Source organism: Myotis myotis, unplaced genomic scaffold (assembly GCF_014108235.1).
Source record: "Myotis myotis isolate mMyoMyo1 unplaced genomic scaffold, mMyoMyo1.p scaffold_m19_p_20, whole genome shotgun sequence".
In the NCBI taxonomy this organism is placed as follows: Eukaryota; Metazoa; Chordata; class Mammalia; order Chiroptera; family Vespertilionidae; genus Myotis; species Myotis myotis.
In genome coordinates, this window is record NW_023416325.1 from 19,513,070 (window position 1) to 19,537,456 (window position 24,387).

General features: G+C 49.6%; 1 protein-coding gene across 3 annotated transcripts in view; it reads right to left on the bottom strand.

Annotated features, from left to right (window-relative positions):
* The window catches only part of TESC (tescalcin), a 46,716-nt gene that overhangs the window by 20,984 nt on the left and 1,345 nt on the right, over positions 1 to 24,387 (bottom strand). The gene's annotated exons all lie outside the window — the stretch shown is intronic.

A 24,387-nucleotide genomic window follows, 5' to 3' on the forward strand; every position in this document is an offset into this window, starting at 1 on the left:
TACTAAACATCCAAAGAAGAACTAACACAAATTCTCCTCCAACTATTCCAAAAACTTCAAGAGGAGGGAAGGCCCCCAAGCTCATTTTATGAGGCCAGCACTATCCTAATCCCCAAATCAGATAAAGACACTGCAAAGAAAGATAGTTATAGGCCAATATCCCTGATGAACGTAGGCACTAAAATCCTCAACAAAATATTAGGATACTAGATTCAGCAATACAATAAAAAGATCATACACCATGATCAAGTAGGATTTATTCCGGGGATGAAAGGGTGGTACAATATCTGCAAATGAATAAACACGATACATCACACAAACAAAATGAAGGATAAAAACCACATGATCATATCAATAGATGCAGACAAAGCATTCAACAAAATCTATCACCCATTTATGATAAAAACTCTCAGCAAAGTGGGAATAGAGGGAACATACCTCAACATAATTAAGGCCACATATGACAAACCCACAGCCAACATCATACTCAATGGGCAAAAACTAAAACCATTTCCCCTAAAAACAGGAACAAGACAGGGATGCGTGCTTTCACCACTCCTGTTCGACATAGTACTGGAAGTCCTAGTCATAGCAATCAGATAACAAGAAGAATTAAAAGCCATCCAAACTGGAAAAGAAGAAGTAAAACTGTTACAGATGACATGATACTGTCTATAGAGAATCCTAAAGAGTCCACCAAAAAAACTATTAGAACTGATACATTAATTCAGTAAAGTAGCAGGACACAAAACAAATACCCAGAAATTAGCTGCATTTTTATATACCAATAAGGAACTATCAGAAAAAGAAAGAAAATAATCTCATTCACAATTGCTTAAAAAGGAATAAAATACCTAGAAATAAATTTAACCAAGGATATAAAAGGTCTGTACTTGGAAAATTAAAAGATACTGAAGAAAGAAATTGAAGAAGATACAAGTGGAAGCATATACCCTATTCATGGGCAGGAAGAAGAAAATCATTAAAATGTCTATGCTACCCAAAGCAATCTGTAGATTCAATGCAATTCCTATCAAGATACCAATGACTTATTGCACAGAACTACAACAACTATTCAAAAAATATATATGGAGTGGGGTTAAGGGGACTGGGTGAAAAAGGTGAAGGGATAAAGAAGTACAAATTGGTAGTTACAGAATAGTCACAGGGATGTACAGCACAGCACAGGGAATACAGTCCATAGCAGTGTAATAGCTATTATGGTGTCAGGTGGGTACTAGACTTATGGGGGTCACTTTGTAAATTACATATATATATCTAATCACTGTGATGTACATCTGAAACTAACAGAAAACAATATTGACCGTCAACTGCAATTGAAAAAATTTAAAAAATCTATTGTATATTTGATATGGAAATGTGTTGCACATATAGTGTCTAAAAACAGCTTGCTACAAAAGCAGCATGTTGGGGAAATATATAAATATTTACAAACGTACGTAAGTATTGAAAGAAATCTAGACTTGTTTCTCCAAAATAATAGCAATTATCTTAATACTGGGATTAAAGACTTTGTTTTGCTTTAATTCATCTATATTTTCCAAATTTTTTCTTATACACAATGTATATTTATTTGTTATGTAATGAATATTTTAAGCACACAATATGGCCCCATAGAGGACAGCCAACAGATCTCAAAAATATTGTTACTGATGAATCATCCACTGGCTACAGACCATGTTTCGGGCACACACGTTCTTTAACGCTTTCTATGAACCTATGACAGACTGTTCCATTTTACAGAAGAGCAAACTGAGGCTCGGAGGCGATGGGTAACTTGCTCAAGGTCGCTAAACTTGAAAGAGGCAGACCCAGGATTTGAACTCAATTTGTGGTTTTGCTTTATTTTTCTGTTTTTTATGACACCCCACACTGCCTCCTTTTGGGTGGTCAGATTAGATTCACTGATGAAAGAGTCCCCGGGTGTAACCTGAGAAATGATGATTAGAAATTACAGCAACACATGCTCCTCAACAACCGCTATTAAAGATGAATTATCTTGAACACATCACACTAAGTGAGAGGCCACACGCTGCACAATTCCATTTTTATGAAATGTGCAGAGACAAATGCATAGACAAGGGAGGGAGACCAGTGGTGGCTGGGGAAGGAGAAGAGGGGGTCACTGCTAATAGTCACCCCGTTTCTTTGGGGGGATGAAAATATTTTCCAATTAGATTGTGGCAATGGGAACACGATACACACCCCACAACGTGAACGGTCTGCTCTTGCCCTGGAGGGTTCCTGGGAAGGAAACTTTCCAGCTTCCGTGCTCCTAGCTCAGCCCTTTCTCCAGGCCCCCATGAGGTCACAGTTGCCATGGGAACGGGTGACAGCGACAGTGCTGCTCCAGTGCCTGGCATGCCAACCTCCTTATCTTAGTTTTAGATTTCACCCTGAGGGAAATGCACCCTTCCAGGTGGCTGGGGGGAGTTTAATTGGCCCAATCTTTGATATGGGGGTGTGGGGGGTGACATCGCTCTGTATCCAAAGTGTAAACAAAGAGTTATATGCCTGCACCGCCCATCAGGGAGCGACCAGCCACATGTGGCCACTAAGCCCTTGAAAGGTGGCACGTGCGAACTGAGATGTGCCCAGTGTCAACTACACACAGGCTTCCAGGCTTGATACAAATGAATGTACACTGTGTCAATGCTTCCGGTATTGATGATACGTGGAAATAATATTTTAGATAGAATGGCTTAAAATACAGGATGCAAACTCATTCCACTTTTTTATGTGGCTCCTAGACAACTTAGGATGGTGGCACCTCGCGCTGTATCTGCAGCGGGCAGTGCCAATCTGTCTGCTTCGAACAGAAACTTAACCCCTCGTAACGAGTCCTGAGGACTGAGACAGGGGAACAAAGGAAAACAGGCAAGAGGAGCCCTTGCTGTCTATTTAGAACAGTAAAAAGTAAAGAAACGCTGAGCCTCAGGAAACGGGTTAAATAAACCCCGGTGCACCCTGAAGACAGAATACTACATGGTGGGGAATAAATGTTTAAATATTGTGGGACAGAGGAAATGTCCGTGGGATAGCATCATGTGGAAACTTAACAGGCTACAAGCTCTCATGTAAACGAAAGTTCGTACTGATATACAAGCTCATGCTGGTTTATAACAAAACAGTAAATTGTTTCCAGATGTTATAATTATAGGACATGTCTCTCCTCACCCCTTGTTTTTATTTATCTGCCCTTTAACTTTCTTACAATTGACGGGGGTTACTTGTGCAATCTTATTTAAATGAAAATTTTTAAACCTTGATGAGTATCACAGGACATAAAATAAGTGTGGATACGGCTGTGTGGACCTGGAACCCACGCACATTGCTGGTGGGAGATGGCATGGTGCGGCCACTGGGAAACAGTTTGGTGGTTTTTCAATGCACTACACATAGATTTACCATACGATCCGGAAACCCCACTCCTAAGCATACACCCAAGAGAAACAAAAACATATGTCCACACAGAAACCTGAACAAATGTTCACAGCAGCGCTGGTCACAACAGCCAAAGGGTAGAAACAACCCTGATGTCCATGACGGATGCACAAAATGGGGGCTCTCCACACAGTGGAATATTATTTAGCCATGAAACGGAATAAAGCACTGACACATGCTACAACATGGATGAACCTTAAACACACTGGGCCAAGGAGAAAAGAAGCCAGACACACGAGGCCAGGCAAATCGACAGATGCAGAAAGTAGACGGTGGTTGCCAGGGGCTGGCGTGGGGAGGAGGGCGGGGTGCCTGCTAATAGACACAGAGCTTCTGTCTGGCCCTGGCCTCTCACCTGTAAGGCCGTGGGGGCCAGCTTGCAGCCTTCTATGCTAAGCAAGGGGTCATGGGGGTTGGGCGCAGGGGTTGGGTGGGTGGAGGAGAGTTGCATAGACAGGGAGTCAGAGACCACCCTCAGGGAGGCAGTGGGAGGAGAGTGGGGGCAGAGAGCTGGGCCTGATGCCCTCAGTGGGGTCCAGCCTCTGCAGGAAGAGGAACGTGAGCATCACCCACATCCAGGACTGGAGGGGGAGGGGGTTAGGAATGCTCAAGCCCTATCCCAGGGGCCCAAGTCTGATGTAAGGGTCACAGAAAATGCCCCTTGCTCCTTCCAGAACCCATGTTGGCTCACAGGGATTTGGGGGGCCTGGTGGACTCCCCTATGGCCCACTGTGTCCACTCACCCTCACCATTCATTAAGAGGCATTTACTGAGGGGACGGGAGGGGGGTGGGGGGGACAGAAAATGGCGGCCAAATAGGCAGCAGTGTCGTGCATCTCCTCCTAGGGCCAGGCCAGAAAAGCAACGAAATCGCAGAACATCCACCCTGAATTAAGAAATCAGACACAGCTGAGGAGACAATTTTCAACAGGAAGGACAGAGGACGCCCAGAGAATGCCGCTTGCCAGCCATACCCCGCACGGAACCACCACCATGCCCTGGCAGTGAGTAGTGCAGTACCTCCCGGCAGGCTCCCAGACATCTGCAGGGAGTGCATGCTGCCAGAGTGAGCTCCCGCACCAGGCCTCCTCACCAGCCTGCTGGGACCCAGTGTCCTAGGATCCGGCTCCAAGACCCTACAGTGCATGCAAGCCAGGGAAAACCCTGTGCCCTACCCTCCCCCCACAGACTCCAGAACCAGGCTGCTAGCCTGACCTAGAGCCACCTGGCACCAGGTCCACCTCCAGACCTGGGACCTGCTGCTGGGGTGACCCAGAGCAACCCAGAGCATGCCCCAGTCCAGGCCACAGGGAAGCTCTGACTGTGCAACCCAGAGCAACCCACGCCCACTCCACCCTGAGCCCAGGGTTTTGCTGCCAGGGCAACTTGGAGTAACCCAGTGTGTGCCCCACTCAGGCCACAGGGGAGCTCTGACTGTGCAACCCAGAGCAACTCTCAAACACTTGCAGGGGCTACTGGTGCAACCCAGCACACAGCTCACTTGGGCCATAGGAAAGCACTGCTGGGGCGATTTGGAGAAAGCCAGTGTGCCCAGCCAGGGGCCATGGGACCACGCCACAGGTGTGCTGCCAGAGGGACCTAGGGTGCCACCCTGCCACAGCAAATCGCATACCAGAGGGCTCTGGGTCTTCACAGGGAGTTGCACATCAGAGGAACTGTGCACATGCTCCCGCCACCCCGAGCGTCTGAAGCAGACAACTGAGGGACCAGATCCGTGGGAGAAGGGGATACAACTCAGAGCAGAAACAAAAAAAGACGTGCCACTCAAGACAGACCCAGCCTCTGGGCTAATGATTTCCGGACCATTGCCCTGATAGGGTCTTTAACTTCTCAAACCCTAAGCAGGGTGCCCAGGGCTAGAAAGAGACAGAAAATAGGGAGACAAAGAAACAACCCCCAAGGAATGAAAAGGAGAAATTGTCAGAAAAGGAACTAAATAAAATGGAGGCATGCAATATGCCAGAAAAAGAATTCAGAGTAAGGATTATACAGTTCATAAACCAGATGGATGAGAAAATGAACTTACTAGTATGTAAAAATCAAGAGGAAATAAAAAATGATATAGCTACAATAAAAAACACAATGGAAGGTTTCAACAGTAGACTAGAAGAAGCAGAGGACCAAATTAGTGAATTAGAAGATAGGGCAGAAAAACGTACCCAACCTGAACAGCAATTGGATAAAAAAAAAATAAAAAGCGGGAGGAGAACCTAAGGGAGCTTTGGGAGAATATGAAACGAAGTAACATACATATAATAGTGGTGCCAGAAGGGCAAGAAGAGGAGCCAAGGATTAGAAAACCTATTTGAAGAAATAATGACAGAAAACTTCCCTGATTTGGGGGAGGGAGGAGTCACATGAACACAGAGAGTCCCAAACAAGATGAACAAAAAGACCCACACCAAGACACATTGTAATTACAATGGCAAATTTTAACGACAAAGAGAATCTTAAAGGCTGCAAGTGAGAGACACAGAGTTACCTACAAAGGATCTCCCATTAGATTATCAAATGATTTCTCAACAGAAACACGTCAGGCCAGAAGGAAATGGAATGAAGTATACAAAGTGATGCAAAGCAAGGGACTGAATCCAAGACTACTCTATCCAGCAAGGCTATCATTCAAAATTGAAGGGGAAATCAGGAGCTTTGCAGACAAAAGAAATGGCTAAGGGAGTTTATTACTATAAGCCAGCAATGCAAAAAATGCTAAAGGGACTATTGTAAAGAGAAGAAAAAGAATAGAAAGAAGGAACACAGGCATAAAGAATAAAAATGGCTACAAAAAACTATCTATCTATACCAGGGGTGGGCAAACTTTTTGACTCGAGGGCCACAATGGGTTCTTAAACTGAACCGGAGGGCCAGAACAAAAGCATGGATGGAGTGTTTGTGTGAACTAATATAAATTCAAAGTATACATCATTACATAAAAGGGTACGGTCTTTTTTTTTTTCTTCATTTTATTCATTTCAAACAGGCCAGATCCAGCCCGTGGGCGGTAGTTTGCCCACGACTGATCTATACTAATAAAAGGGTAATATGCTAATTAGGCCAGGAGACTTTCTGGGAGACCTTCCAGACATCCTTCCTGATAAAGCCATGGTGGCTGGGCCAAGACAGAGGTGGTTAGGGGCAATCAGGCTAGGAGGGGAGGGCAGTTGGGAGTGAGCAGGCTGGTGGGGGCGCCAGTTGGGGGCAAGCAGACTGGCGGGGGGTGCAGTTGGGAGAGAGCAGGTTGGCAGGTGGGGGGGCAGTTGAGGGTGAGCAGGCCAGCAGAGGGCATCAGTTGGGGGCCAAACAGGCTGGCAGGGAGGGGCAGTAGGGGGAGAGCATGCCATCAGTGGGGGGACAGATGGGGACGAGCAGGCCGGCAGACAGAGTGGTTAGGGGAGATCAGGCAGGCAGACAGGTGAGCGGTTTGGAGCCAATGGTCCTGGATTGTGAGAGGGATGTCCGACTGCCGGTTTAGGGCCAATCCCACAGGCAGTCAGACATCCCCTGAGGGGTCCCAGATTGGAGAGGGTGCAGGCCAGGCTGAGGGACACCCCCCTCATGCACAAATTTTGTACACCGGGCCACTAGTCAATAATAACCTTTAACGTAAATGGACTAAATGCTCCAATCAAAAGACACTGAGTGGCTGAATGGATCAGAAAACATGACGCATGTATATGCTGTCTACAAGAGACCCACCTCAGAATAAGGGACTCACACAGACTGAAAGTGAAGGGATGGAAAAATATTTTTAGGCAAATGAAAATGAAAAAAAAGCTGGGGTAGCAATACTTATCTCTGACAAAATAGACCTCAAAGTGAAGTCCATAACAAGAGATAAGGAAGGCCATTTCATAATACTAAAGGGATCGATACACATAACTCTGGTAAACATATATGCAGCCAATGCAGGAGCATCCAAATACATAAAAAAAAAAAAAAAACTTCTGGAAGATATAAAGGGAGAGATCAACAACAATACAGTTATAGTAGGGGACTTTAATACCCCACTGACATCACTGGATAAATCCTCTAGACAAAAAATCAGCAAAGAAAGAGCAATCCTAAACAACTCACTAGATCAGATGAACTTAATCGACATCTTCAGAACATTTCACCCAAAGCTACAGAACATATATTCTTCTCAAGTGCACATGGGACATTTTCAAAGACAGACCACATATTGGGACACAGACAAAGTCTCTTCAAATTCAAGAAGATTGAAATCATATCAAGCATCTTCTCAGATCACAATGGTATAATATTAGAAATAAACTACATTAAAAACAATTAAAAAAATTAAACACCTGGAGGCTAAACAGCATGTTATTAAACAACTAGTGACCCAGTGCTCAAAATTCACATTAAAAGAGAATTAGAGAAAATATTTTAATATTGCTATTTGTCCTTTCTCTATAATAGAAGTGTCAGAGATAAAAGAAAATTAGTAAAATGTATATGAAAATCTTCCTCCTGTCAGAGTCTGGGGCGTGCCACAGGAACCAGAGTCAAGTCCCCGCCCACCCACGTGTGCCTTGAAATTGCATGAGACCCAGACCTGGCTGGCCCCACCCCCATTGGGCTAGATCCAGACCCTGCCAGCCCCACCCCCGTCAAGCCCCGCTGGGTGGGGGCGCGGCTTCAGTTCACCTGGCCCGGCACCAGGGCAGGGGGCGCACCTTGAGGTCCCCAGTCAAACCCCGCCAGGCGAGGGGTGCTCCCTGAGGTCCCAAGGCCTGGCACTGGGGCGGGGAGTATGGCCTGAGGTCCTCTGTCAAGCCCTGCCAGGTGTGGGGCACAGCCTCAGGTGCCCTGTCAAGACCTGCCAGGTGGGGGGCGCAGCCTCAGGTCCCCCAGACTGGTGCCAGGGCGGGGGGCACAGCCTCAAGTCCCCCAGACTGGTGCCAGGGTAGGGGGAGTAGCCTGAGGTCCCTGGTCAAGCCCTGATGGGCTGGAGGCATAGCCTGAGGTCCCCCATCAAGCCCTGCCGGGCGAGGGGTGCTCCCTGAGGTCCCACAGCCTGGCGCCAGGGCGGGGGGCATGGCTTGAGGTCCTCCAGCCCAGTGCCAGGGCAGGGGGCATGGCCTGAGGTCCCGTCAAGCCCCACCAGGTGGGGGGAGCAGACTCAGGTCCCCTGCCCCGACCCAGCGCCATGCAGCCTCAGGTCCCTGCTGATTGCTCGTTAAGGCTTGTTATGGGAACTTGGCCTCCACGGTGAGCACAGCCATCTTGTTATGGTGTGACAGTCACTTTGCATATTCCCTCTTTATTAGATAGGATGATTGGCTTACCAAAGAGATCAAAGAAGAAATAAAAAACAGCCTGGAAACAAATGACAATGAAAACACAACAGTTCAAAATCTATGGGACACAGTGAAGTCCTGAGAGGGAAGTTCATAGCATGCCTCAAAAAAACAAGAAAAACTGCTAATAAATTATCTAACTCTACAATTTAAAGAATTAGAAAGAGAGTAACAAGAAAAGGCCAGAGGGAAGGAAATAATAAAGATCAGAGTGGAAATAAATGGCATAGAGACCAACCCCCCCCCCCCCAAAAAAAAGAACAAACAAACAATACAACAGATCAATGAAACCAAGATCTGGTTCTTTGAAAGGATAAACAACATTGATGAACCTCTAGCCAGGCTCACCAAGAAGCAGAGAGGACCCAAATAAACAAAATTAACAATGAAAGAGGCAAAATAACAAGAGGCCCCACAGAAATACAAAGGACTGTAAAAAAAAAAAAAATACTAGAACAACTCTATTCCAACAAACTGGTCAACCTAGAAGAAATGGACATATTCCTAGAAAAATACAACCTTCTAAAACTGAATCAAGAAGATTAAAAAAATCTGAATAGGCCAATAACTATGAAGGAAATTGAAGCAGTAATCAAAAATCTCCAGCAAACAAAAGCCCTGGACCAGACGGCTTCACAGGGGAGTTTTACCAAACATTCAAATAAGAACTAAAACCTATCCTCCTCAGACTATTCCAAAAAGTTCAAGAGGAAGGAACACTTTCAAGGTCTTCCTATGAAGCTAGCATTATCCTAATCCCCAACCAGATAAAGACACCACAATGAAAGAGAATTACAGGCCAATATCTCTGATGAACATAAATGCTAAAATCCTCAACAAAATCCTAGCAAATTTGATCCAGCATTACATTAGAAAGATCTTACACCATGACCAAGAGGGATTTATTCCAGGGATGCAAGGATGGTACAATATCCACAAATCAATAAACGTGATACATCACATAAACAAATTGAGAGATAAAAATCACATAACCATATCAATGGATACAGAAAAAGCATTTGACAAAATCCATCACCCTTTCTTGATAAAAACTCTCAGAAAAGTGGGAATAGAGGAATCATACCTCAACATAATAAAAGCATTATATGACAAACCAACAGCCAACACCATACTCAATGGGCAAAAAGTAAAACTATTTCCCCTAAGAACAGGAACAAGACAGGGATGAACACTCTCACCACTCCTATTCAACGTAGTACTGGAAGTGCTTGCCACAGTGATCAGACAAGAAGAAGAAATAAAAGGAAAAGAAGTAAAACTGTCATTATCCGCAGATGACATGATATTGTACATAGAAAACCCTAAAGACTCATCAAAAAACTACTAGATTTAATAAATAAATTTGGCAATGTAGCAGGATACAAAATTAACACCCAGAAATCTATGGCTTTTTTATACACCAATAATGAACTCACAGAAAGAGAAACAAACAAATAAACAAAATCCCATTTACTATTGCACCAAAACACTAAGATACCTAGGAATAAACTTAACTAAGGAGGTAAAAGACCTATACTCAGAAACTACAGGACATTGAAAAAAGAGACAGAGGAAGACATAAACAAATGGAAGACTATACCGTGTTCATGGATTGGTAGAATCAACATCATTAAAATGTCCATACTACCCAAAGCAATCTATAGATTCAGTGTACTCCCCATTAAAATACCAACGGCGTGCTCGCTTCGGCAGCACATATACTAAAATTGGTAAAATACCAACGGCATATTTCACAGAGCTAGAACAAACTCTCCAAAAATTCATCTGGAATAAAAAAGACCCCAAATAGCCACAGCAATCCTGAGAAAGAAGAACAAAGTTGGAGGGATCATAATACCAGATATCAAGTTATACTACAAAGCCATTATTCTCAAAACTGCCTGGTACTTGCACAAGAACAGACATATAGATCAATGGAACAGAACAGAGAACCCAGAGATCGACCCAAGCCATTATGCTCAATTAATAATATACAAAGGAAGCAAGAGCATACAATGGAGTCAAGACAGTCTCTTCAATAAATGGTGTTGGGAAAATTGGACAGATACATGCAAAAAACAAACAAATCAAAAACCCAAAAAACTAGACCACTAACTTACACCATACACAAAAACAAACTCAAAATGGCTAAAGAACTTTATTGTAAGATGGGAAACCATAAAAATCTTAAAAGAATCCATAGGCAGCAAAATATCAGACATACATCATAGCAAAAATCTTTAGCGATACAGCTCCTAGGGCAATGGAGACTAAGGAGAAAATAAACAAATGGGACTACATCAAAATAAAAAGCTTCTGCACAGCAAAAGAAACCATCAACAAAACAACAAGAAAGCCCACTGCATGGGAGAACATATTTGCCAATGTTATATCTGATAAGGCCCTAATCTCCAAAATTTATAGGAAACTCACACATCTTAACAAAAGGAAGATAAACAATCCAAGCAAAAAATGGGCAAAGGATTTAAATAGACACTTTTCAAAAGTGAACATACAGAAGGCCAAAAGACATATGAAAACATGCTCCAAGTCACTAATCATCCGAGAGATGCAAATCAAAATGACAAGAGGTACCATCTCACACCTGTCAGAATGCCTATCATCAACAAATCGACAAATGACAAGTGCTGACAAGGATGTGGATAAAAAGGAACCCTCATGCACTGCTTGTGGGAATGCAGACTGGTGCAGCCTCTGTGGAAAACATTATGGAGTTTCCTAAGCAAATTAAAAATGGAACTCCCATTTGACCCAGTGATCCCACTTCTAGGAATATATCCCAAGAAATCAGAAACACCTATCAGAAAGGACATATGCACCCCTATGTTCATAGCAGCACAATTTACAATACTAAGATTTGGAAACAGCCTAAGTGCCCATCAGCAGATGAGTGGGTTAAAAAACTATGGTAGATTTTATGGGGAGAACCAAGATGGCGACATAGGTTAACGCCGGAGATCGCTGCCTCGAACAACCAATTCAAGGGTACACCTAAAAGACGGAATGGACATCATCCAGAACCACAGGAAGGCTGGCTGAGTGGAAATTCTACAACTAGGAGGAAAGAGAATATCATACCCAGACTCAGAGGAGGCGCAGTGCTGAAGTGAAATACTCAGGTGCGGAGTGCGCGCAGAGCGGGCTGGCGGCGGAGGGCGCAGTTGTTGTTTTCAATCGGGAGGAAGGTTCAGACTCTGAGCTCCAGATCCGGGCGAGTCTCTAGGGACCCAGACTCAAACGGGAGAAGCGGGACTGTCTGGCTTCGGTCGGAACTCGAAGGCAGCTTTCTCTCCGAGGTTTGCAGCAGTTGCTGGGACTCTGAGGCAGAGCCCCTAGGGATGGAACTGAGAGCAGCCATAACTGCTCGCTCCGCCCGCCCTGTTTGATCCCGTGTGACCTGCCCCGCCCAAGCCCTGCACAGAGGCATTTGCAGGATAGCCTCAGGCAAAGGCTAGATTAGCACCTCCCCAGAGGACAGAAGTTTTCCCACTGCAGACACAGCTGACTCTCACAGCCAGTTGGCCTGGAGGTCAAATCCCCCCAGTATTAACTACAACAATCAACGCTTAACTACAACAAGACTGCGCACAAAGACCACTAGGGGGTGCACCAAGAAAGCATAAAAAAAATGCGGAGACAAAGAAACAGGACAAAATTGTCAATGGAAGATATAGAGTTCAGAACCACACTTTTAAGGTCTCTCAAGAACTGTCTAGAAGCTGCCGATAAACTTAATGAGATCTACAAGAAATCTAATGAGACCCTCGATGTTATGATAAAGAACCAACTAGAAATTAAGCATACACTGACTGAAATAAAGAATACTATACAGACTCCCAACAGCAGACCAGAGGAGCGCAAGAATCAAGGCAAAGATTTGAAATGCGAAGAAGCAAAAAAACACCCAACTGGAAAAGCAAAATGAAAAAAGAATCCAAAAATACGAAGATAGTGTAAGGAGCCTCTGGGACAGCTTCAAGCGTACCAACATCAGAATTATAGGGGTGCAAGAAGATGAGAGAGAGCAAGATATTGAAAACCTATTTGAAGAAATAATGACAGAAAACTTCCCCTACCTGGTGAAAGAAATAGACTTACAGGTCCAGGAAGCGCAGAGAACCCCAAACAAAAGGAATCCAAAGAGGACCACACCAAGACACATCATAATTAAAATGCCAAGAGCAAAAGACAAAGAGAAAATCCTAAAAGCAGCAAGAGAAAGAAACTCAGTTACCTACAAGGGAATACCCATACGACTGTCAGCTGATTTCTCAACAGAAACTTTGCAGGCCAGAAGAGAATGGCAAGAAATATTCAAAGTGATGAATACCAAGAACCTACAACCAAGATTACTTTATCCAGCAAAGCTATCATTCAGAACTGAAGGTCAGATAAAGAGCTTCACAGATAAGGAAAAGCTAAAGGAATTCATCACCACCAAACCAGTATTATATGAAATGCTGAAAGGTATCCTTTAAGAAGAGGAAGAAGAAGAAAAAGGTAAAGATACAAATTATGAACAACAAACATGCATCTATCAACAAGTGAATCTAAGAATCAAGTGAACAAATACTATGCTGCTGTAAAAAGGAAGGAACTCTTACCATTTGCAACGTCATGGATGGAACTGGAGAGCATTATGCTAAGTGAAATAAGCCAGTCAATGAAGGAAAAATACCACATGATCTCACTCATTCATGGATAATAGAGACCATTATAAACTTTTGAACAATAATAGATACAGAGGCAGAGCTGCCTCAAACAGATTGTCAAACTGCAGTGGGAAGGCCGGGGAAGGTTGGGGGGCAGGAGGGAGGGGGGTAAGAGATCAACCGAAGGACTTGTATGCATGCATATAAGCATAACCAATGGACATAAGACACTGGGGTGTAGGGGAGGCTAGGGGACTGTCAAGGGCGGGGGGGAAAAAGGACACATATGTAATACCCTTTGTAATACTTTAAGCAATAAAAAAAAAAAATTTGGCTCTCAAAAGAAATTTCAATCATTATACTGTTGATATTTGGCTCTGTTGACTAATGAGTTTGCCGACCACTGGGCTAAGGCATTTAGATTTCGCCCTGAGTTTATGGAGGATACTAAGGCAGGGAACAAGATTCCATGTGTCTGGGGGCAGAATGGAGGGTGGATGCACATGATGGGGCTGGGAACACGGGAGATGCGGGCAGGTGGAGCAGTCCAGGTGCTGGGGTGGGGGTGGGAGCGGGGGGATGGTGGAGTGGGGGGTTCAAGACACAGCTGAAAGGAGCAAGGGCATGAGAGCATGCGCCTGCTCTCTCCAGGGGTGCCCAGGTCGCAGTGGCTTTCAGGGCCAAGCTCTCCTGCTGCAAGTGTCCCGACAGACTGGCCAGGACTCGGCCCAGATACAGCCAACGTCCCCAAGTCCAGAGGTGAAGCAGGCCAGACAGAGAGGCGAGCCCACCCCCTGCCCAGAGCTGCTGTTCGCTCCCCAGCCACGTCCTACTCCGCTGTCTTCCTGGGCTGCCACCCCCTCCTCCGCAGACGCAGATAATAATAGCACCGCCTTCACGAAGCTGCTCCCCCATGAAAAACAACCAAGAGCGCATCACACAATGCACAATCACCAAAACGTGGAAACACTCAAATGTCCGTCAACTGGTGAAGGGTCACAGAATGTGGTCCCTCCGTGCACTGGAATGATCCCACCCCCACACACATATGCAGTGATGACACATGTCACAACGTGCGTGAACCTGGAAAAAATGCTCAGAGAAAGAAGCCAGTCACCAAAGTCCACGATTCTATGCTCCATGTATGTGAAATGTCCGGAATAAACAAACCCATGGAGACAGGAAGTGGTTGCCAGGTGCTGCGGTTTGGGGGATTAGGACTGCCAACGGGCATGAAGTTTCTTTTTGGGGTGAAGACATTCTGGAAATCTATATAATAAAAGCCTAATCGACCCTTACAGCAGAACCCCCAGAATGACCAGTTGCTATGATGCGCACGGACCACCAGGGGGCAGACACTCAATGCAGGAGCTGCCCCCGGTGGTCAGTGTGCTCCCACAGGGGAGCAGTGAGCTGAGCGATAAGGAGCAGCGAGCAGGCAGGTGGTAAGGAGCGAGGGGTCACGGACTGTGAGAGGGCTCAGGCCGGGCTGCGGGACCCCCAACCCCCAGTGCACAATTTTTGTGCCCCGGGCCTCTAGTATTGGTAATGTTTGCACAACACTTTGAAGGCACTTCATGCCATCGCCTTAGATGCTTTAAAATGGCGAAGATGGTACATTTAATGTTACATGAATTTTGCCCCAATTTAACAACAAACCTCTGGCACACTTGGCACTGGACCTGGCAGGAGGAGCCTGAGGCACGGGAGCTGCCACGAGGGTGGTCATTATGCCCATAAAGCAAGAATCCCCTGGTGCCTCTGAGGCTGTTCGGTGGCTCCAGGCTCAGGAGGGAAGAGGCCACTTGCTGTGTGCCGCCTGGGGCTACAGCCAAAGCAGTGACTCACCTGGGCCTCCCAGCCAGCGGGACCCGCCCTCGCAGGCCTGGCACCCAAGATGCTTCACAGTGCTGGCTGCCCGGCTCCTCTCCTTCACCTGCCTCCCCCTGGAAGCCACGTGCCCAACGTGTCCGCGTTAGAGACCACGCCTTGAGGCCAGGATTCTAAAATGAACCGAAGATGCACCTGGTGCACCTGGCCTTGAGGAGGAGGTTGTCACACCCAGTGCTGTTCCCGAGCAGAAGCAGCAACTAGAAGATGGGTTGCTGGCTTCGATCCCGCACCTTCACACCCTTTTCATGCACACTCCCACCCACTCTGTAGAGCAAAAGCCCAGGGATTCCTGGTGTGAGCGGCCCGGGCCCAGGCCAGCGTGGTGTCGGCATTTATTTTAATCTCCGGCACTGCTGGTCTCGTTTCTGGATCTCTGTGGCTCTCCCTACACAGAAGGGACCCTCCGATTCTCGGACTGGAGGAGACAACTTGGAAAGCTGTCAGAGTGGGTGTGCATGACTCGACACCACACAGCCTGCGCTTTCCTCATCCTCGCTCAGCTCCCTACAGCTATGCTGTGTTCTTTGCCATTTGCTTTGCAAAGTAATAATAACTGCCACGCGTTAGCATTTCCTCAGCGGCGGGAACTAAGCCAGACGCTTGGCAGACATGATCTTATGAGGCCTTCCGAACAGTGCCTGCCTCCGAGGGGGAGCATCCACCCATTTTACAGATAAGGAAGCGGAGTCTCAGAGGGGTGAAGTCACCGACTGAAGGTCACACGGCTAGAGATGACAGGCCTGTGACTCTGGGATTGTTTCTCATAACCATTTACTATGCTGTGTGCCCGAACCGAGAAGTGACTGGAATAATGAAGACATGACATTTATGTCACTGAAGAGACAAAGACATCTCTATTTTAATAAAAAGACTAAAGATGATAAAGGGGAGGGGAAGCAACAGAGAATCAGAGACTTAGAGAGTGGGCGTTGTTCAGCGCATCTGAGGAACTGGTTTTCACAGCCTTCCAGAACTATCTTCAGCTCCAGAATTATGCTGAGGCCACACCAAGTGGAGAAGGGCTTATGGAAGGTAGGAGGGCTTCTTAGGCAAGGACAATTGGATAAAGAACTCCATTCCTGCTAACAGACTCTCCATTCCACTGCAAACACATAAAACACTGGATAAATTAAGAAAAACATGAAATATACCATTAAGTGAGAAGAAAGGGAAACCCCCAGGTGCCAGAAGCAAGGAGGGAACTCAGGCCCAGCAGGATGGGCGTTCCGATGCTGCCAAAGTGGTCCAGAGGGGACCACGATGGTACAGGCTCTGACAGCCGATTGCCTGACAGAAGTGGTCTCGGCTCTGCATGAGCTAGGAGTGAGACTCCCAGCAAAAGCTGAAGAACAAAAGGCTGCTTCTCCATGGAAGGTGGGCCAGGAAAACTTCCCCACTGGCCCAGGGAGTCAGCAAGCAAGATGAACCTGCAGAGGAGGTGGCAGGGCGCAGCTGAGAGAGCTAGGCCCCTGTGATGAATCAAACCAGCCTGTGCCGTGCACGGGTGAAAACCCAACCTCTGTGGTGCAGGAAAGGCAACTTGAGAATTCACGTAAACAGTGTTTCCAGGCCGTGGAAGCCCCAGGTGCCGAGCACATAAATGCATCGCACTGTGTGAGGTGCTTCTGTGACCCAGGGCACACGGGAGTCTCATGGGAGCGGTACTTTCAGTAAGCTCACCTCCACTGGTTCGGCTCCAGCATAAATGTGGAGCTGAAGATAGTTCTGAAAGGATGTGGAAGCCAGAGGGAGACAGCACAGTCGAAGATGAGCTCATAATCAAAAATCAAACCACACAGGCAAATAAACCACCATATGGGAGAATCAGCAGACACAACTAACAAAAGGGACCAGCACCTCAAGAAGAGACGATGTAGTAAGCTTTAAGTTATTACAAAAATAAAAAGCAGTATCCTATGGTCAAAGTGGTGAATTTGAAAACCATATAGAACTTTTACAATGTTTTAAAAAAGTCACTGAGGAGAAAAAAAAAGGCATCGGAATTAAAAAACTTAATAGTTAGGTTAAAGCAGCAAAGTTGTAATAGCTAAAGAGAGAATCAGTGAACTGCCAGAAAGATCTAAGGAACTAAGCTAGATAGCATCCTATATAATAAAAAGGTAATATGCAAATTAACCCTCACACCCTAACAAGATGGCTGCCTACAACCAGGCCGGCAGGGGGGTTAGTGAGGGGATGACCAAACGACTGAACAAGCAGGCTGCGGGGGGGCGACCAGGCTGGGCGGGGGGAGGGGATGTGAGGGGCAACCAGGCTGGCTGGTGGGGCAGTTGGGGGCAACCAGGCCAGCAGGGAAGGTAGTTGGGGGTGATTAGTCTGGCAGAGGGAGAAGTGAGGGGGCAACTAGGCCGGTGGGGGGGTCAGTTAGGGGCAACCAGGCCAGCAGGGTGGCAGTTAGGGGCAACCAAGCTGGCGCGGGAGGCAGTAAGGGGTGACCAGGCTGGGGGGGGGCAGTTAGGAGCGACCAGGCCAGCAGGGGGCGGGGGGCAGTTGGGGGCAACCTGGCAGCAGCCAGGGTAAGGCCCAGGTGGTGGGAGGCCAATGTGTGACCCAAGCGGGGCTCTGGCTGAGCTCTCAGCGAAGCAGGTGATGACAAGACAAAAGAACTCCTTAGAGTCACCAGCTGGTGAGGCCTGTGCTGGGCACTCACAAGGGGCTCTTTGATCACTGGGACTCTGGCCTGGGTGCCAGGAGGAAGGAGAGGGACACCCTCTAACCTCAGCAGCGCACAGGGGAGTCAGTCACGGGAGCCACCTTCTCTTCCCATCGCTGTCTAAGACTCGTCAACAGTGCTGATGCCTCCTGCCTGGCCACCTGCCCGCTCTCCAGGAGGTGCTGCGGCCTTCAGACCTGACTGCTCCTGCTCATCTCCCAGGGAGCCGTGCCCAGAACGGAAGACCCACTGCTGACAGCCTGCCAGTCCCCAAAGGTCACACGGCTGGGAAGACAAAGGGTCTTTTTGTCCTAGTGCTGAAGGTGACCGCCACCAGCGGAAACCACCCACTCAACCTTCTGGCTTTATGAATTAGTAATACCATTAGAGCAGGAGACAGGATGGCTGGCAGGACCCGGGTGCCAGGCTCCTCCCTGTCACCTTGCTCAGCGCCACCAGCATGGGCAGGAGGAGGCCCTGCCGTATCTTCCCAGAGCACTGGGCACTCCTGAGCCAAAAACGCCTTGTTCCCTCAGCTTGAGATACGAGATACCAAAGTGCTTTGAGAAGTAAACGCATCTTATCAACGCCTGAGGCAGTCTGTCTGTGTGGCGGGGCGTATGGCGCATCTGAGCGTTGATTAAATTCACGCTGCATTCTGGGGACCATTAACTCACAGACAAATGTCCTGCCAGCGTGGGGGTGGGAGCGGCAAGAAAGAGGCATAAGGGATCTAATTGCTACCAACCGTGGAGCTGAAGAGTCTTCATGTGGATTCCACGCCGAGAAAACGAACCCTCCTGAAACACGTGAGCCACAGTGAGGCACCAGAAACGGACGAGGTGGCGGATTGCAGCCTCTTCCTCCCAGGGCTCCTCACTCCGCTCACACTGCTCACCGCTGAGCCTGCCCTCCCCGGGGGTAGCCCACAATTCTAGAACTTTCCCCATCACCCAGAACCTCTCTGCCTCAAGGTCCAAATCTCCCCTTGCCAACTTGGTAAGCGAGCATGGGGGACGCGGTTAACGAGGTCCGGGGGCAGCAGTTGGACAGGCCTGCAGACCCAGGCCTCCGTCTTATCAGGAGAGGTTTGAGTCATGTGGGAGAGGCCGTTTCTCCTTGAACTTACTAAAAAGGAGGCAGCCCCTCAAAGGGGCTGGTTTGGAACCTGGGCTCCGCACTCAGCATCTGAACGACCTGGAGCAGCCCCCGAGCCTCAGTGACCTCATGTGTAAACTGGCAGCCACGGCGGTCCTGCCCTCCTTGGGCTCCTGGGAGGCTCAGGAGATGATTGACATGAAGTGCCTCAGTCACATCAGGGTGGCTGGTCCACCGCCCCCTTTTCCACGTGGTGGACCCGGTGGCTCAGGGAGGGTCGTGGCCCTGCCCAGGCATCTCAGCAAGACAGCCCGGGGCCAACCCGAGGAACGCCAGCTCCAGGCCGGGCTCCACAGTGCTACTGGGGTGGGGATGGCCCAGCCGAACAGAATACAAATATCTGCATGGGCCAGAGCAGGGTGCGTTCCCAGGAGGTAAATGCACTTGCTCCCCAGCCCTTTGGAAAGCTTCCAAACCAGCCCACCCGTTTCCACAGGCAGCGCCCAGGGAGGGGACGGGGATGTCTGGATACCCACCCCCCACCCCGCCCCGCCCTTACCAACATGGAGCGGGCTCCAAAGGGCTGGGCCACGTGCCTCCTCCCACCGTCTGGACCACTGTGCCCTGGCTGCCAGGCCGCTAGCCTCCAGGGACCTGCCCTGAGAGCTCAGCCTGTGGGGACTGGCCCTCCCTGCCAGGGAGCCAGGCTCTTTCTAATTAACTAAGAGCTTCCATGGTTTTCCTGCTGAGGTGTGAGTTCTGCGATGGAATATATTCCACGTTTCTGAGGGCTTGAGTGCTGGGGGGCCACGTCCCTCCTCCCTGAGTCACACAACATAATCCTGCACCCTGGTTCGTGGGGTGCAGAGACCCCCCGAGGACCCCAAGTTAAAAGCCACTGTCCTCTCCAGAGGACCTGGAGAGGGAGCTGGGTGGGTTCTGCTGGTCTTGGTGACAGGGCAGGAGCACGTGGCACCGGCCAACCTGTCCCCTCCCTCCAGATGCTCAGGGGCTGGAGGGAGGGGAGACATCTGGTCCCCCGGGGGACCCACTGCCCGGAGCACAGTGGGAACATGGCAGGTGGTGGCGGCGCAAGGTCATGGTCCAGGGCCACTTGGAGACATTCTGACCTGGAAGTACGGCCAGTGGTGAGAATCCAGGGGAAAACTGCACCCCACCGGCCGGCCAGGCCCCCGCATCTCTGGTCCCCCGCCCCAAATGTCGCGGTCTGGGGCTTGGACTCAGTAGTCCATGGCCTTGGGCAAGTCACATCATCTCCTGAGCTCGATGCCCTGGTCTCTACAGTGGGAACTGCAGTGCTGCTGGGAGGGGCCAGGGCGAATATGGAGGAGCGGCCGGCTCGGGCGGCACTGGCAGATGACGGCAGTGGGAAAACATGAGCCGTTACCATGAGAGGTCTGCTCTCAAGATCTGGGAGAATGTTTTTTCTTCTTCCTCTGGCAGCTTCTTGGCATCTACACAGACGTGCCTCTGGAGCTGTTTGGGAGCCTGAAGGAAAAAACAGACCCTTCACCTTTCCCAGCAGCCTCCTCTGATTATTTCCTTCCCAAGGCCCGGAGCAGGCCCAGCCTGGGGGGGACAGGAAGTGGGGCGACCTCCAGGCCGGCTCGAGGTGGCGAAGGGCAGGACTCAGGGAGCCGTGCTTCCTGTCCAGGGGCCATTTCACACCTCGGGACCCACGCCCGGCTGGATCAGGTGGCAGCGCACCACCCGGCACAACCAGGACGCCTTCGCTGGAGTTTTTAATGAGTTTTAACCATCCAGCTAATCAGCTTTCTTGGCTCAGAAGTGATGGCTGGGAATGCTTGTTTATGCTTTAAATCAATCAATGAGGCTCCACCAGGAGAGGAGGTGGGCACGCAGCCCCGGCGATGCCCTGCGTGGGCGAGCGAGTGCTCGGGCCTATTTTTGGTGAAGCTGGTTCAGTGCTGGAGCCGATGGGATGCATGGCGCAAGGAGGGAACCAGAGAAGCCGGGGGGGGGGGGGGCGGTCAGCGTGGCCAATGCCAGCTCTGGGTGGGGGGAGGACTAGGTTTTCCACTGGACACATGCTCCTTGGGTTATCAAGTCCTCAGAGTCATCACCCCTTTGTGCGCCCGTGTACAGAGCTGAGAGCGCCTTCATTCCCATCTGAGGGAGCTCCAGGTTTCCAGGGGTGACAGGTGACAACACCAGCAATGACAGCAGGCTGTCACGTGGCTGCTAGGGGAGGGGACGCAGGGCTGCGGCGTCCTGAGGACAGCCTTTCATCCGCACAAGGTGGAGGGGGAGAAAGTAGCCAGGGGTGGCTTTCTGGACGGAACCACAGCTCAGCTGAGCCCTGAATGGTGGAGAGCAGGGGTGGGGGCCGTGTAAGGCCCTCGAAAGCATTCGGGCTGGCCCTGCCAAGGCATTGGGGAGAGTTAATTAAATGCTTGACCAAATACAGCTGGCTGATGTTTAAGTCGACAATGGTGTCTGGCCCACGAGTGATGTTACAGATACCCACGTGGCCCGTGGTGGAAAAAGGTACCCCCCCCCCTGCCCCGCTGCAGAGCATGAGCTCGTGAAGAGGCCGAGCGAAGAGGACACGTGTGCAGCCTTAGCCTGGGTGGTGGTCATAGAGGCATCCCCAAGGCCAATCCCGAGTCGTGCACAGTAAAACGAAAGCGTGCTCCAGGCAGAGGGCATGGCCTGTGCAAAGGCCCGGAGGTGAGGAGAACAGACGGGCAGGCGTTCCCCCTCTGAGAGGCAGCTACACACGGGGAAGCAGCGGCGCGCGGCCGTGCACTTGGGGATCCTGTGGCCCACCCCCTCGTCCACTTACAGGCTGTGGAACTACAGGCAAGTTTACCCTCTGAGCCTCAGTTTCCCTGTCTGCACATCTGCCTTCCCTGGAGGAGGAGGATGAAGAGTCCCCCCGAGTGCACGCAGAGAGCTCAGCACAGAGCCTGGTGCTCCGGGAACCATGTCTGCCAGCACCGGCCTCTGCTCGCCCTTCTCATGGTTTCCAGACGCGAGCCTGCAGGAAGGGCCCACCCTGATCCTCAGAGAGGATCCAGGACCCAGGTGGGGGTGCTGGTGCTCAGAGAGGGAACGTGACTTGCCAGAGGTCCCGGCCTGGGAAGAAGTGAGACCAAGATTTAACCCCGAGCTGTGGCTCAGTGACCAGACATGCGGCTGTGCTTAAAGCAGGGCCAACCACACTGACCACCAAGCCGCACCCCCACCAAGACCCTTACGTGAGGCGCTTGCCCAAGCTGCGCCCTGGCTGTGCTGGTCCTCACCTCACGGCTCTCGCTCACTGTCCTCAGCAGGGCCTTGCAGTTGCTGCTCCTTCTGTCCGAACGGCACCTTCCACGGATCATGTGACTGGCTCCTCCTCATTTGGGTTTCCGTTCCATTACCACCTCCCTCCTCAGAGCGGCCTCCTGTCCACCCTAAAGAAGTGCGCCCCTGCCCCTCCTCTGACCCCCACGCTCCCAGAGTGTCTTGTTCCCAGAGCTCGGTACTTGGGAGTTGATTTGATTGTACTGTGTGTCTCCCCTCAGGAACAGCAGCCTCTCTGGGTCACGTCTAACTCCCCCATCCCTGGTCCATAAAGCCTGGCTGACCAGGTGGAAGTGCTCAGACTGTGTGGGCCCCTTCAGAGGACTGGGGGCAACTTTCTAGTTACTTCCAGCTCAGAGAACGGAAGGCACTCATCCTGCCCTCAGACCTCAGAACCCGTTCCGGAGCCACCATCTGCCTTCCTCCGCCGGGAGGTGGAATCCCAGTTCCGGCCAGCAAGGGGGGACGCTGCCTCAGCCACGCCCAGGGGAGCCGGGGAGCAGGAACACTCAGCATGTCACCCCTCCCCCACCAAGAGCAGCCCCAGGAAACTGACAAGATTCCCAGCATGCTCTGCGGCTCCACCACCTGTCAAACCCACAACCAGCCGAATTCCCCCAGCTTGCCTGCCTGCCCGCCTGCCGTGGGGGCTGCCTGAGAGATGGGGCCACTGGTGGCCAGCCCACCCTTCTGGGAAAGCTGCTAGCCACAAAGAACCCCACTTCCACCATCCAGATACAAGACAGTGAGAGGCGACGAGAGGGCACTAAAATCGGAGGAAAGCCAAGCAAGGCCAAGGGGAATCCTACCTCCTCTCTCTCGTTACCCTGGGGGTTGACCTGGACTTTATAAAACATTTTGAAGGAGTGAAATATTCACATGTGGTTCAAAATGAAAATATAACTAAGTTTACAGTGAAAAGCTCACTCCCCCTTATCCTTTCCACCCAATGCCCCATAAATGTTCATTATTCTTACTGCCTATCGGTCCTTCCAAAGTCCTTGGTGCAAATTAAGCATTTACAAATATATACTCTTATCCCCCCCCTTTTTTACAAAGGGGTTCCATATTATACATCCTATATAATAAAAGGCTACTACGCAAATCGACCAACCGGCAGAACAACCAGTCGCTATGACATGCACTGACCACCAGGGGGCAGACGCTCAATACAGGAGCTGCCCCCTGGTAGTCAGAGTGCTCCCATAGGGGGAGCGCCACTCAGCCAGAGCCCTGAGCCGGGCTCACCACTGGCTGTCGAGCAAGGGGGCGGCAGTGGTGGTGGTGGTGGTGGGAGCCTGTCCCACCTCCGTGGCAGTTGGACATCTCCTGACAGCTCCCAGACTGCTAGAGGGCACAGGAGGGGCTGAGGGGCTCCCCCACCTCCCCCCCACCACTGCATGAATTTTATGCACTGGGCCTCTAGTATATATATATATAACCACACCTTTTTTTCCTATAGATAGTTCTGTATTTGCGCACTGAAGATGTATACATATGTATGTATGTGGACGTGTGTGTACATACACACACACACACACACACACACACTCTCCAATTGTTAAGGGGTTTCTGTCATTTCCATTCAATTATCGTGAAAGGGGTGTTCAGACTGAGGGTCAGGAGTCGTCTTTCAGCCCACACACAAACGGCTGGTTTCCTCCCATGACTGACTACGGACACGGGCTGTCCGCACCGAACGCAAAGCAGGTGCCAGGAGCCAGCTCCTCAGAACTAACACCTGCAGCTCCGGCTCCTGGAGCATCTAGAATTAGATTCTAAGCAGGTACTGGCAGACATCCCGCTCCAAGGAGCAGGAAACCGCGGCTCGGCGAGGTAAAATGACTCGCCCAAGGTCACACCGCCAGGAAGGAAGTGGTGCAGGCAGCGTTGCTCCCATCTGTCCACCTCCAAAGCCAATCTGAGGCTCACC